At 42.9% G+C, this 15,247-nt stretch overlaps 1 protein-coding gene across 6 annotated transcripts in view; it reads left to right on the top strand.

Moving 5' to 3' along the window:
• The first annotated feature begins 1,218 nt into the window (after nt 1-1,218).
• CREB5 (cAMP responsive element binding protein 5) overlaps nt 1,219-15,247 on the top strand; it is a 264,799-nt gene continuing 250,770 nt past the window's right edge. For 3 of the 6 annotated variants that reach the window (XM_083578733.1, XM_083578729.1, XM_083578735.1), the window contains exon 1: nt 3,894-3,968. The gene's annotated coding sequence lies outside the window, so the exon portion shown is untranslated. Of the gene's footprint in view, nt 1,236-3,886; nt 3,969-15,247 lie in introns of those variants that run through there. The other 3 variants (XM_083578734.1, XM_083578732.1, XM_083578731.1) reach the window with 2 other exon arrangements.

Genomic DNA, 15,247 nt, shown 5'->3' with positions numbered 1-15,247 from the left:
GTTCTTAACCTGAAACTGTTCTTAACCTGAAGCACCACTTTAGCCAATGGGGCCTCCTGCTGCTGCCGCACCGCCAGAGCATGATTTCTGTTCTCATCCTGAAGCAAAGTTCTTAACCTGAGGTACTATTTCTGGGTTAGCGGAATTTGTAACCTGAAGCGTATGTAACCTGAAGCATATGTAACCCGAGGTACCATAGTAGTTTGAGCAGAGATCTTCTGCCTCTGGAAACTGCATTGCAGGAAACAAAGCAATCGGTGCCATTTCCCCCATCACTGCCACACCTGTTACCTTTCTATGCATCCTTCCATTAGCTTTTGTACAGTGCCTGGAGATATACAGGTGGAAGGTGATTAATAAATAAGTATTATTAATAACCATGTGAACGGATGGGCCACAGCTCATCTGCATTGCGTGCAAAAAGGTGGTGCTATGGGAGAGGACAACATCCCTATATCTCTTTAAATATTGAACTACCTCTTGAGGCAAGTCTCCTTAAGCAGCTGCGCTAACTCCTGGTCAGTTTCCTTGCACAATTCAATGTACTAGTTTGGAACCAGGATCCCTGCAGGGTCTCTTTCCTCTATTTCCTCCTGTCCATTCACTGAAGTTCTTGGCCAGGTGTGTTCTCTGATTGACATGTGGAGTGGAGGAGGGGGAGAAGCTGCAGAAAGAGGCTTATTGGTGATGGTGACTTTCCAAGGAGCGGGGCGGGGAGGGGTGGTGCAGCTGAAGCCAGGAATTGATGCAACAAGAATTTTTAAACATTTAGTCCCAAGGGGGTGTGTGCATGTGCCTGTGTATATATTGTCTTGGGCTGGCAAGGCAAGAAAGGCTTGCCCAGTATGCAGCTGCTGTTGGAGATTTTTTTTGCACAAGGTGACAAAGTCCAGGGTTTAAAAATGTATTTTATCCTTGAGTCAGCTGATCTGATGCTAGTGCTTTGAATTGTTGTAGTAGTGTATGTCTGACTTTTATATTGTTGATTGTTTCATTGAAATATTTGGTGTAAGCAGACTTGAAAAAATTCTATTTGAAAAGTGTGTTTTTTTAATTAAATAATAATAATAATAATAATAATAATAATAATATTTTATGTTTTTCCCAACCTGATGATCACCCGTCTCCAGACTTCTTTATATTGTTCATTGTTCTTGCAGCTCCAGTAGCAAAAATGGACCTAAGACTCCAGATGAGTCTTGCGTCTGGCGTCTTGCTAAGGATTCCAAGGCAAGGTAATAGTTACTACATGGACCATTCCTACTTTGGGGTGCCTTGGGCAGTTGTTTTTGCAAAAATCTCTTTCTGTGTTGGGGGACCTTTCACCAAAGTTCTTTACTGTGCACTTTGTAGGCTCACTGTTCTGCTGAGATGGGGACAGTGTGGTGCAACTCTAACAGTGCATCTTAGTGTATGTTTTGCGTTCCCTTGCTGGACACAGGACTCCAGGTCTGACCAAGGCAGAATAGAATGGTACTATTACTTCCCATGATCTGGACACTATACTTCTGTTGATGCAGCTTAGAATAGCATTAGCTTTTTTTTTGCTGCTGCTGCTGCATCACACTGTTGACTCATATTAAGCTTGTGGTCGACAAAGGACCCCAGATCCTTTTCATGTGGACTACTGGCAAGCCAGGTGTCCTCCTCCTTATATTTGTGCAGCTGGTTCTTCCTGGCTAAGTGTAGAACTATTTGTCCCTATTGAAATTCATTTTGATAGTTTTGGCCCAGTTTTCCAATCTGTTAAAGTCATCTTGAACTCTGATTCTGTCTTCTGCAGCGTTAGCTTCCCCTCCCACTTTGGTGTCATCTGTAAATTTGATGCGCATCCCCTCAATTCCTTCATCCAAGTAATTTATATTTACCTTTATTGTGTGATCATACTTTTTGTGGTATCAAAGGTGCATTTTAGTAGCACTTCAAAAAACACTTTTTGCTCTTACTTGATTCTATGTTTGAGTCCAACTTTGAAGGTTGGGATATGCATACCTTTTTTTAGCGACCTGGGTTTGGTACCCAGATCTCCCAGATCCCAAATTTTTCTTTACAGTGTTGGGACTAAAACAACACAAGTAATTTCAAATACACAGCAATTCTTTGAGAAGGGGATGCTTAAAAATATTACAGTTTATTTCCAGTCAACTATGAAGTACGCACAACCCTTTCCTAACTGACCCACCTTGGATTGGGGTTCAGAATCAGAATTGGAAGAATCTTGATTTGCATCAGCTACTAGCCATAGCAATGAAATAGAATAAAATGTACTGAAGATAGAGGTAAAAACTTAACTATACAAAATACATTCTGGAGGTTTACATCAATAATCAAATAATAGATCATATTCTAATTGCTCCTGCTATTCCCACCCCCACCCCCAGTTCTTGCTATCACCTGATTATCTTGATCTTCTAGAAGAAAAGCTACAGTAGCAAAGGTTGAACAACCTGGTTTGGATAGTAGTAGAGGGGGTGATAACCTCACTCCTCAATTGGATTGGGAGAACCCAGCCAGATGGGCAAGGTATAAATAAAATAATAATAATAATAATAATAATAATAATAATAATAATAATAAAATTAATTATATCCCACCTCTGCTGCTCCTCATTCCCTAAGAGGAGCAGAAAGTCATTTATTTGAGGAGGCAAGTGAAAGACTAGGCCCCCATTTACACAGGAGAGACCCTATAGATCTTTTGCTTGGCAGCAACTGACTACAAGACCCACAGTGATTGGCAGAATAAATGCTCCTTACATCAGTTGCCAGTAGAGAATAAACTGACCTGACCAATCTTAGCCCTTTGAAAAAGAAGGGATGGTCAAAATTTTATTTCCTACATGGCTGCTTCTGTCAATCAGGCCTCAAATAGTTACCCATAAGAAACTGAGGCTGCAAAATCCAAAGGTAACAGTATGATAATAATTTAATTAGGACTTATTAAAATATTACAAAGCAGAGAACAAGCTTTGTTCTTCTCAAATCTTTATCAAGTTGAATGTAAAGCAAAAAGCAGCAAAATTTGGATGGAGGTGCACAAACTGATCATGATGTAACCTCCCTGCAGTTTGTAGCAAAAGGGTCACACAGACTTGCATTCCAAACCCCACGCACGTTTTCCCGGGTCTGGAAGTACCGGTGGCCGAAACGGGACACGTGATTAGGTATGCGCAAGACCAGAGTACTGAGTTCAAGGGAGCCCATTCCGGGCTACATGCAAGATGCCGCAGGTTGCTGCAAAACAGAGTTCAGGATGCACGAAGACTAGAGCCACTGAGACGACCTGCCTCGCCATCTGTGTTGTGTAGTGGGCAGTGCGCCCTCTGCATGTGCTCAGAGGTTTCCTTTCTCCTGTTCTTCAGCGTTCTGGGGTCGAACCTCGGCCCAGATTAAGTCCTGGGGGGTGGGATACACCTCTTCAACAACTGCACGTGTGAATGGGCGCAGTTGCATGAAGCCCTTTTCTCCGCCGCCTCCGGCAACTGCATCGGGGACGCTCCCTGGGACTTATCCCGCCCGCCCTCCTTCTCCCCCGGGAGCGGAGGTGGGGGCTCGCCGCTTTCCAGCTTCCTTCTCCCGAACCCATCTAGCCGGAGATTTTTTCCAAGCTGACTCACAGAACTAAGGGCAGCGTCCTGTCATCCCCGGCGCGGCAAGCTGTTGCTTGCGCCGCTTGCGCTCTCTGCCTTCGCCCTCCCTCTCCTCCTCCTCCCTGCGCCCTGAATGGCTGGAGGGGAGGCGGGCGGGGGCGGAGCCCACCCAGGACACGCCCCTCCGGGCCCCGCCCACCGCTCGGCTCTCTCCCTTGAGCAGGGACCGCAATGATTTAGAAGTTCAGGAATCCCACGTGACGTCACGGAGGGTGATGTAATGCTTCTCTAAATAGAACGTATTGTAACCTTCTCTCAGTCCAACGTGGTTCCTTCACCCAGGCTGCTTGCTGGTCCTTTCCCTGCTTACACTTGTTGGGTAAGTCCCTCGAAATACGGAGCTGCCTTTCTGATTGCCCCAAAACGCAACTTTACATCGCGTTGTGGGGGGGTGGAAAAACAAAACAAAACAAAAAAGCAAAACTCGCCTTGCTCAAAACTTCTTGCTTGCAAGGGGTTTTGCTGCTGCTTTCTTCTTGCCCCAACGAGCGCGCGCGCGTGTGTGCGAATTCACACACACACACGCGCGCGGGGCTGGTACTCCGCAGGGCAAAAGAAAACGCAAAGTGGCGAGGGGTTAAAACAACAACAGCGATCGAGTAAAAATTGCGAAATGTTTGTAAACGATGTTTTTTCCCTCTCTCTCTCTCTCTCTCCTTTCTTTCTGTTTTGGTTGTGCTGTTGTGTCTGGGATTTTTCCCGGGTCTCTGCTACAAGTTGATGGTTGTTTGGGTATGACTTTCACTTGGGAGAAGGAGCCGCTCTCGCTTTCAGCTTGGCGACCGGGAGGCGAGAATTGGCTAGGTGGGAAAGTGTGGGAGAGACCCGAACCGGGAGGATGTAACGGGGGGATGCGGGCGTCTCCGCGCGCTCCGCCTCTTTGCCCCGTGCGCTGGCACGGTGCGTTATCAACTGGGAAGATTTATCTGTTATTCGTTTGTTTATTTATTTGCCGGAGATGTGTGTGTGTGTGTGTGTGTGTGTGTGTAAGGAAACAACCCTCCTGGGCTGTGAAGAGTTAAAATGGGGGGACTTCGCTATATAAAAGGCGAAGAAGCGGCAGAGGCAACCTTTGGCGACCGCCAAGTGCACGAAAGTTTGGGCGCTTGTGGAACCAAAGCGGTGGCGAAGAAAGTCGTCCGCTTGCTGTCAGGGAGACTCCATCACTGAGATCCTACCTGTCTCCTCCACCCCCTGGCCCGACAAGATTTTTGGGACTTAGACGACCCGAGAAAGCCCTTCCCCAGACCCCGAAAATTGCTGGGAAACGATCGCTCAGGCGCGGAGAACGGTGCGCTCTGCGTGCGCTCAGAAACACTCCAGGCGTATGTGTTCCTCTGGCATTTAAAAAAAAAAAAAGGTCCCTAATGGAAGGGAGGCTGGCAGACTGGCAACCCGTCCCCTGAACTGTTTCTTTTAAATGCCCCGTCCCCTTGGCTTGGGACTCCTCCTGAAGCCATCGCCGCTTGCCCGCAAGAAACCAGAGAGGTAAACCTGCAAGTTGCCACCACCGCCGACCTCTTAGGTTCGGGGGAAGCGCTTCGTAAGGCGGATCTCTAGGGAGAGAGCGACCCGGCTCGCCTCCCCCTGTCCTGTCCCGGTTGCCCCGCGCAAGATCTTCATTGTTGGGCGCAATGACAGCGCTCTCCTTCGCCACCAGCTCGCGGCTGCCTCCCCACCCCACCCCCTGATCGCTTCGGATCCCCAGCGCGAAAACTTTTGAACTCCGCTTAGGGACTAAGGAGCGACCGGGAGAAGTTTCATCCTTTGGCTTGGGCCATCTCGGCGAGGGGAGAGGAGACCATCTCTCTGCGCCCTCCTTGCCGCGCCACCTTGCCATCGCCTGTCCCTGCGTGGTCCCCTGTTGTTCCAAAAAAGCTGTGTGTGTGTGTGTGTATTTGGTTGTTAGGTGGCTGCCCCTTCCTTTACACACACACACACACACACACACACACACACACACACACACACACAGTGTCGCCCCCGCCCTATCTGACACTCTCTCTGGGAGTCAGAGGCTGGATCCCGGGCCATTACGTCATTCTGCAGGCTAGTAAAATGTGTGATTAAGAGACTCCGATCTTGGGGGCTGGGGGTTGGCTGGAGGATCAGCAATCCGGCTGATCGGGCGCTGCTACCTGGTTCCAGGTCGACTGCTCTGTCCGATTCCTTTAGATCCAAACCCTCCCCCTCTTAAACACTGGGATGTGTCTCCCTCTTCCCCCCAAACTCTCCTTCTTGGCTAAGTTTTGTCGTCTGAGAAGAACGTCAAAAGGGGAAATACCTGCTAAGCTCAACTTGCCTGCTGCGGTGTTTGCGCCATGCTGAGCGATCGTCGAGATCCAGGGCTCCTAGGAAAACTTCGCAGCGCCAAAGACAAAGAGCTTTCTCCCACCCCCCACCTCCAGCACACACCCCTTTCCCCCTTTTAACCGGGATAGTAGGCAAGTAGTAAGACTGTCTCTTTAAATCCCCACCACCAAGCAGCGCGATGAGAAGTTTCTTGCATGGAATCGGGCTGATACTGCACGCGCAAAGTTTGGAAGAAGGAAAAAGGTCTGATCGGGAAGGGAGAGTTTTCTAGGGATTTCCTGGTCATCACAGAAAGGTTGGGCGGGAACATTCCGATCCCGATTATATCTTACTTGGAAATATCCTATTGAATTTCCCGAGGTTTTTCTTTTTAAACCCAGGGAGCCTCCAGTTGTAGCAGCCTTCCCACTGGCTCCTGGGGACGCTGCACTTGGCTGAAACTAGGACCTGAGAGAGACTTGGAACTGAGGTGCCTTGAGTCTAGCAAGTCACCTCAACTAACTCCCAAGAAAACTTTTTTTTTTGGCAGGAAGAAACTGTCATGGAGAAACAGTGAATATAAACTTAGGCGGATAGATTATTTCAATCCAGATCTTGTCTGTACATTCACATATGCACACACCACGCAAATATAAAATCGGTGAGTGTGTTTATATAATTTTAGGTTCTTCTTTTTGAGCGAAGAGGCAACACAACTCTTAATTGTGCTGCGGCACAACTGGGGGTGGAGTATGCTAAGTTTCAAAAACTGTCTTTAGCATCTTTTACTTTTACGCTTCAGATAAAATTTTCAGCAAGAACTTTAAATGGCTAAATCTCATTCTTGGGACTCCTCCCCCCCCTTCTCTTGTGCAGGTTGCAAAGCCCCAGAGAGAAGTGTGATTAATGATCAGCTATAAGTGATTAGTGGTTTTATTCAAACTGTTACCTCTGACCAGAAGCACACATCAGAGGATTAAGAGGCTCTTTTAGATAAATGCTCATTAGTGGAAGGGGAAAATCAAAGATAATAGGCAGGCACACAGAGACAACTTTCTAGGAAAATCACTCTTGTCTTTGGAATAATAAGCTCTGTTCACAGAAAGGCACTTTAATTTAAAAGTTGCTTTTATCTTGTAAATCAAAGTTTGATGTAGAAGTCCACCGGGCTATTATAACCTAGATTTTCCCATATCCACAGGACAGAGATTATCCTGGTTGTGATATTTCTTTTCCTTATAAAGAAACAATTGGAATCTTGAAAGAAACTAGTCATTCCCAAGTCCAAGTATCTTAAGGTATCCACTTTGAACGTAAGCCTGAGAGACCTGTTGTTGGTTAACTAGATGGCGTAGTACAGTATACATCCTAGAGATGTATAGTTCTCCTGTGCAGAATGTAGCAGCAGTTCACTGCGTGTCCTTTAATGCTTTCAAAAAAAGTTGATTCTACCCGGGTTTAAGGCTAGACAGTTCTATACATTTTTAGTCACATTTTCCAAGCGAGTTAAAGGCTCGTGGAAAAATTAATCTCACCGCTTCAAGAAATGGAAGGGGTGAGAGGTGGTGGTGGGTGTCAAACACTTGATTAAAGTACTGTAGTTACTTGGAACAGGAGATCTGCTTTCAACAGTGGATTGAACAGCTAAAACTCCACTAGCCTTACATTCAGAATTATAGACTCAGACAGATTTTCCATGTTACTTTTACTGTCGAGAGAGAACAAAATATGGGCACTGGGAAGGAGAGTTGACTTGTGAATTGGGTGAAGCAACTCATCCTCCAGAATGCAGTTCTTTTTTCCCTTGTCCGCTCTTTTCTTCTGCTATGTGCTATCCTGTGTTTTGGGGTGAATTATTACCTATTGCTTATTATACTTCGTAAGGTATCATGATATTGGTGCTTGTATCATGCTTGTGCTGGGAGACAGAATTCAAACAGTAAATTTGACAAACAAAACAACTTGTTTATTATGTGGTGCCAATGGTTACAACTGCTCAGGTTAAACACTCTTTAAAAAGATACCTACGTCCAATGAGTAGCAGAGAAAGAAGTAAGACGAGGGGTGATATATTTGATTTGAAGTGTTGGTTTAGGATTGCAGTATAGGTATTCTGGATATACTTTTCTTGTATATAAGAAGGTGAGGCCTGAGACAGATCCGTTTCCACAGCAAACTGTATTAACAGCAAAAATTGGTGTTGCAATTCAGAAATGGAATGGGAATGAGGTTGAGGAAAGGGGGATCTCAAAAAGAGCATAGTTTGAAACAGGAAGGAAAACCAAGATAGAGTGGGCCATCTATACTTCGCTATGACTCTTCAGAAGTCACTGGCTCCATTTGTCTAGATGTTGTGCATTGTGATATTTAGTTTGACGGCCCTTACTAGAATCTAGAGAACTGTTCCTGGTCTCTCGGCCCAGTTAATACAATCTTTTTATAGTATTGCACCTAATCTAATCTTGCAATATTCCCACTTGGAAATCAGTCCTGTCTAGAAAATAAGGTATATCCAATAAGCGATTCTCATACACCTGTGTTTATTTCACGCTGTGTGAGAGACATCGATCATCACATGTGTGATGAAGTATGCCATGTATTAGAAGTTTGTAACATTTCACAAACATTTGCTCACACCAGGTTTAGAGTTTAGTCAACTGGCACCGCGAAGTGTGTGTGTGAAGCGGCCCTTAGCTGGAAGGGGGTAACTATAAATTGACTTAAGACACTTGATATTTTGCCGTCCTCCCATATTAGCAAATCTTTATTTATGCTGGCAGTAGGGACAAAGCAATTCAATCTGCACACCTCAACAGAAAGACCCCAACCCACTTTGAGATATTTTGTACTTCAGCACAATACAAACCTGGGTGCCTATCATGAATATGCCTCTGTTTTTTATGATCTGGGCTGCTTTAGAATGTTCTGTTCTTCCTTTTTTGTGTGAAAATCATCCAATGTGTCTAGTTAAAAAATAATTGTGCAGGCCTCATAAATTAGGAAGCTGCCTTTGGTGTGATCTGCCTTTAAGTGGAAACCTAGTTTAGGTTCATATGAAATTTCATACAACTGACTGTCTTCCTGATGGCGGATAAAATTAGCCCTGTGTAATATTTCACAATTTTCAAGTTCCATCAGCGTTTCTTTTCTTTTGCCAAAGTGTATTAATGCACAGCTTAAAACACTTACTTCAGCAAGTTGAAAATTATCTTCAACAGAGGATAATAAAATTTGGTCCCAGTCGCTTGTTACCTTTGTCTACACCTCTTACTACTTTAAAAATGGTTATGTAGTTACATTTGTTTAAAATCCACATTAAAGTCAGGATTCTAAAGGCTGTTGAATTTCCCCCCACTTACTCATTCCATTTAACTGAATGATCCTTTCCTGAATTGGGTTTTGGATTTGCATATAGATTTTTTTAATCGTTAAGAGGCTAACCAGTTTCAATTAAGTCATTTAAAATGCATTGCAGTTCATATAGTTGCTAGTTCACTTCCAGACACATATTGTTACCTGATTTGTTTAGCCATGCTGTAGCTGTCTGGGCTTGGGTTTGAGAGTAAAGAACTTGCACCTCAAGTTAGTGTATGTTAAAGAGTTACGGTCCTGGGATGAAGTTCTTAGCACAATTGTGTTGCTTGAATTCCACTGTAGCCGATGCAGGACTGTGGCTCTGGTTTTCCAGATGTAGACCGTTGTCAAATCTAATATCTGAAGGCTGCAAACCATGCAAATCTTGTACAGTTTGGTACATGTCACATAGCTGCATCAGGAGGTACTTTGTGAAGCATAGCACGAAATCTTAAATAACAAGAGCTCCCACCCAGCCTGATAGCCCTTTGTTTCCGTCTTCAAAAACTTAATGAATCATGATGTTGACTCAGTTTGGTGAGATGCAAAATGTAATAGGAGGTGTGATATTAACTACGAACCAAAACTTTTAAGCCGTGCTAACATGACAGATGTGTTTCTCTAAATTACTTTGTTAAATTTGGAAATGGATGCCAAACACACAGTCCTAATTTTTAGTGCTTGCATTCAGTTAATGCTGTCTTATTTGGAAAGTTAATTGAAATGTAATTCATTTGCAGATAAATATACTTAGGATTGCTGTTTTTGGGAACTTACTTTTAGGTTTAGGGTCTTTAGGTATCATCAGTGCACTACTTTTCTGGTAAAAAAAAGAAGAAAAAAAAGAAGGTTACTTGCAATCCAATCCAATAATGTTTACTCCAAAGTAAGTACCATAACTTCTAGTGTTGCATACTCCAAGCAAGTATGAATGGAATTGCAGCTTTAGTAAGTTACTAGGTCATAGCAATAATTAGACCAGAGATTATATTCTGGTCTAACTGAGTATCAGCCAAGTTAAAAAGTAGGAAAATGCTTATACAAGGAAGTAATTCTTTGAATATAATTGTTATGCCCATCATTCATGTTCCGTAATAATAACTGTTTAATGGGGAATAATGGGAAATAACACTGTGTTGAGTTTTTATAGCTAAAACATATTTGAGATGTTTTCAAGCCTGAGCCAGCCAGCATCTTCATAATAATAGCTTGCTTGGTGTTCCCAGGGACATTTGCATTACGTATATCCTGCTCTTTTGAAATAAAGCATATGTGGTTCTGTACAATGCAAATTAAAACAATGGATAAAACAGAATGCTCCCAAATAATTGGCTAATAAAAAACTGTGAACAAACAAACAATTAACTAAATAAATAATAAAGCTAGAGAAGAAACCAAGTAGATATTCTAGGGAAGGAGACCCCTTGGAACTCAGAAAGGCCTGAATTGTCTTCTGAAAAAGCATAGCTCTTGAATACCATTGTAAAGCCAACAGAGATGAGGCAAAATCAACAACAACAACAACGTTTTTACCCCGGAGATCTGGCTGGGTTTCCCCAGCCACTCTGGGCTGCTTACAGCACATATAAAACATAATATAAAACAGAAAAAACATCAACCATTGAAAGCTTCCCTATACAGGGCTGCCTTCAGAGGTCTTCTAAAAGTCTTCCAAAATAAGTGTTCCAAAGCCTTGATTTCCATGCCTTGAGAAGACATGCACTGGATGGAGAATCTCTATACTGTGAGACCCTGCAGCAACCATGCATTCCATAGTTAGAACCACACTTGACAACTGTTATCTGCTCTATGTGATGCCCCCTTCAAAGATGGTTCAGAAGCTTCAATGGCTGCAGAATGGAGGTGCCTGCTCGTCTGTGTGGACCAGGCGCTCAGAGCACAAGACACCCATGTCGTGTTAGCTGCCTTCCTTGCCATTTCTAGTGACCTCTGAATGATTTGGGACCAAGCTGCTTGAAAGACCACCTGCACCATATCAGTGTGTCTGGGCTTTGAGATAGCGATGGGCCCATAAACAGGGCCTTCAAAGCCTAAGAATGGTTAAGTCCGGTGAGCCAGTGTGGTGTAGTGGTTAAGAACGGTAGTCTCGTAATCTGGTGAACCGGGTTCGCATCTCCGCTCTTCCACATGCAGCTGCTGGGTGACCTTGGGCTAGTCACACTTCCCTGAAGTCTCTCAGCCCCACTCACCTCACAGAGTGTTTGTTGTGGGGGAGGAAGGGAAAGGAGAATGTTAGCTGCTTTGAGACTCCTGAAGGGGAGTGATAAAGCGGGATATCAAATCCAAACTTTTCTTCTTCTTAAGTCCGGTGAGCACCTTTCTGTTTATTTATTTATTTTACTTATGTATTAAATTTGCATGCTGCCCCTCACCTGTGGATCTCAGGGTGGCTCCCAACATAAAAATGCAATATAAGAGCACAAAATACATGGCAAAAACAAGAAAAAAGAATCATATGTAAGCATAGTGACCCCATTCCCTCCCCAGCATAGCCTCTGCACTAATGTATTTTTTAATACATGTATTGTTTAATGGGCCTTAAAGACCATTTTATTCCCAACTGCTTTAAATTGACATTGATGCTGAGGATTTGCCACTTTAAGGTGTGTGTATTTGCTTAATGTATTTTCTGCTGCTTGTTTATATAGTTTTATTCTGTTGCTGTTGTTTTATCTGTTGCTGTTTTAATTCAGATATATGAATGTGTCTTGTTTCAATGTATTAATATTGTGTATCACCTTAAGGGAGTAAGTCTAAAAAGTTTAGAGAGAGAGAGACTACTTCTTTTTTTTGAGAAAAACTCCTTGAAACAAGGTCATTTAAAATTCTGGGCAGAGTTTTAAAAGTACGGATTGGTTCATTTGAGAGAAGGCAGCCTTTAGGCCAGGCATAGGCAAACTCGGCCCTCCAGATGTTTTGGGACTACAATTCCCATCAACCCTGACCACTGGTCCTGTTAGCTAGGGATGATGGGAGTTGTAGTTCCAAAACATCTGGAGGGCCACATGTTGTCCTTGACTGGTGTAGACCATGCTTAACTAGACCAGTAGTCTGACTTGGTGTACGGCAGATAGATACGCTTATGTTTGGCTGCCTATTGCTTTAAATGTCAGCACCTTCCCTTGAAACTGGGCCTGGGAAGCCACTTGGATCTAATGAAGCTGTTTGAAGATTGGCATCGTACGTTCCCTATGGCCCGCCCCAGTTGACAGTTTGGCAGCAGCCATTTTGACTCAGTCATCTTTTCTGAGAACTCTTCAAAGGCAGCCCCACACGATCTTACTTAATTAAAAGTTGGTGTTCTGATTTTAGCATGCAGATGGTGATTGTAATAAAACACTTGAATATATGGAGTTGTCCAAGGGAAGATGGCTGGGTTTTTGTTTTTTTAAAGGGGTATTATAAACATAATTTCTAATATTTTTCCCCTGGGGATTGTCAAAGTAAAATTTAAAAAATATTAAAAAATAAGACTTAGTATGGTTTCCTGAGCTTGTAAGATATTATGCATATATATATATATATATTCTCTGCTTGGAAATTCAAAGGAGTCACTTTTCCAAAGTAATTTTTAATACATATTTTAGATAGTTACAGTTACTAGTGTTAGTTTAATTTGATATAATGCTTGTAGTTTTGAGATCTCTCATTGTGTGATTCTACTTTAGGATCATTGTCAAAAAAATGGCTCAGCTTGCTCTGTGTCGCTACTGGTGTTTAGCTTGCATTTCTCAAGTAGCACCCTCTCATATACCCACCAGGTATTTGGATACCATTTCACCTGTGCTTAAACAGCTGCAGTGACTCAGTTTTGGGGCGCAATCCAACATATTCAGTATGCATGACTTAGAACCAAGGCACCTGAATAGTAGCATATGTTAAGGTCTTTCTTGAAGGTCCACCTCAGGGTGCTCTGAGATTCCACACCTCAAATGATGAGGTATAAATATTATTCAATCAATCAACGAAGATCAATGCCTGATTTATGTATAAGCTAAACAAGCTATAGCTTAGGGCCCCAATCTCTTGGGGGCCCCCAAAAAATTTAAAGTAAAACCCCCCACTGGATATACTACATTTCCAAAATATAAGATAAAAAACAAATAAAATAAAACCTACATACAGCAACAGTGGCAAATGGCTTTAGATACCTATTAGGTCCATAAATGACCATATAGCATATTTTCAACACAAAAAACAACGACAAATTGTTGTTGACAAAGGACAACTGGACATATAAAGGGCCCCATTAACTTCAGCAGTTTAGGGCCTCATCAAACTTTAATCAGGCCCTGATAAAGAGGCAAAACTGTTATGGCATGATCAAAGAAGGAAAACATTCAAGAGTTCCATAGGGTATGTGCCAGCTTTTGGATGAACCTAAAGTAGTTCTCTGGATTGTGGACCAGGGGATTGTGGGATGTAATGGTTTAGTGGTTCACCAAAGGAAGCAGCTGAACTGTAAGGAAATAGGGTGAATTAGCTAGGAAACTCATAGAACCCGTACTGGGACAACACACTTTAGTTATCACTTATAACTCATTCTGCCGTGTGGCATTTACAGTGATGGTGGTAAAGTGTAGGTCATTTTTATTCGCTTGTGATGGGATTATGTCTGAAGTAGGGATTCCAATCCTTGTAGTGATTGTGAATTCAGAATCAGGGAGACAGTATTAGTCTGGATTAATTAACACAGAGCACACGTGTGTGAGCTTGCATATGGGGTGCAACAGTCAGTCTTCTGAAATTACAGAAGTGCTGCTATCTGATCCTTAGTTATTTGGCTTTCACCACTGCTCTTAGTCTTCCTTATAACATCCGTATAATGCTACAAAAGACAAACAGCACTGTTTAAAAGTACTGTAAGAAATCCGATATATACAAATTAAGGGTCGACATGACCCAATCCACTAGGGTGGCCATGTGTCCCATTTTATAGAGGACTGTCCTCTATTTGTAGAGCTGTCAGTGGACAGTTCCCTGTTTGAAGGAGTCCTCTATTGAAATGTCTGTCTGGTTGAAGTCTAATTTAAAGATAAATAGAAGGAACAGCAGCAACCTTGAAGTTACCTTTCAACAGTTAGCACTTGAATGGACAACAGATTCAGCAGGAACACACCTGGTCACCTGTCTTGATGGTGGCAAAGTATTGCATTTCCCTTTAAATTTGAGTCATTCTTTCTACATTTGTATCTTTAGATATATATTAGCATATGCAAATTGTATGCAGATTTGTGCCATGTTTTGTCCTCTTTTTGGTATTGCATAAGTGGACACCCTATCTCTCCCCCCACCCTACAAAACAAATTACTGAATTGGGATTTTTGTGAACCACTGGCTTTTGCAGTTCCTGAAACATAGGTCCTGGCTATTTACACATTCAGGGCGATCTCCAGTCATGGTTTCCCCAATGGACTTCTGTTTGTATGCATTGGAGTTGCCTTCATCTCTTCCGCACAGCAACTCCTAGTGCCTCAACCCCCATCTCACCCCAAATCTGCTGTGGAGGGGCAACCCTTCAGAATAGATGGGGTGTGAAGAACAGGAAGGACATTGGATCTGCAACATTGGATCTATCGTGTGTGTGTGTGTGTGTGTGTGTGTGTGTGTATTGTCCATGCAAATACAGAAATGCACTTTTGTTTCAGCCTTGCAAATGTATGAACTACTTTGTTGCGCGTGAATAAGCCCAGGGACGGCCTATATGCAGAAGGGCATAGAAACAATTCAGGTGAAACTTGCAATAATATGGCTGCATCACATATATAAACATTCTTCATACTGAATCAAGTTTTGAAACGTTGAAGAGCAGGCTTTTTTTTTTTATAATATTTTTATTTTTTCCATATAAACACAACATACATAAACATACAAAGACAAAAACAGAACAAAAAACATGTATCATTTCATATCCTAATTTCTTATACCTTT

Source organism: Podarcis filfolensis (assembly GCF_964270895.1).
Source record: "Podarcis filfolensis genome assembly, chromosome: 12".
NCBI lineage: Eukaryota > Metazoa > Chordata > Lepidosauria > Squamata > Lacertidae > Podarcis > Podarcis filfolensis.
Note: the sequence above shows the minus strand (reverse complement) of the source record. Positions and strands in the feature narration are given on the sequence as shown.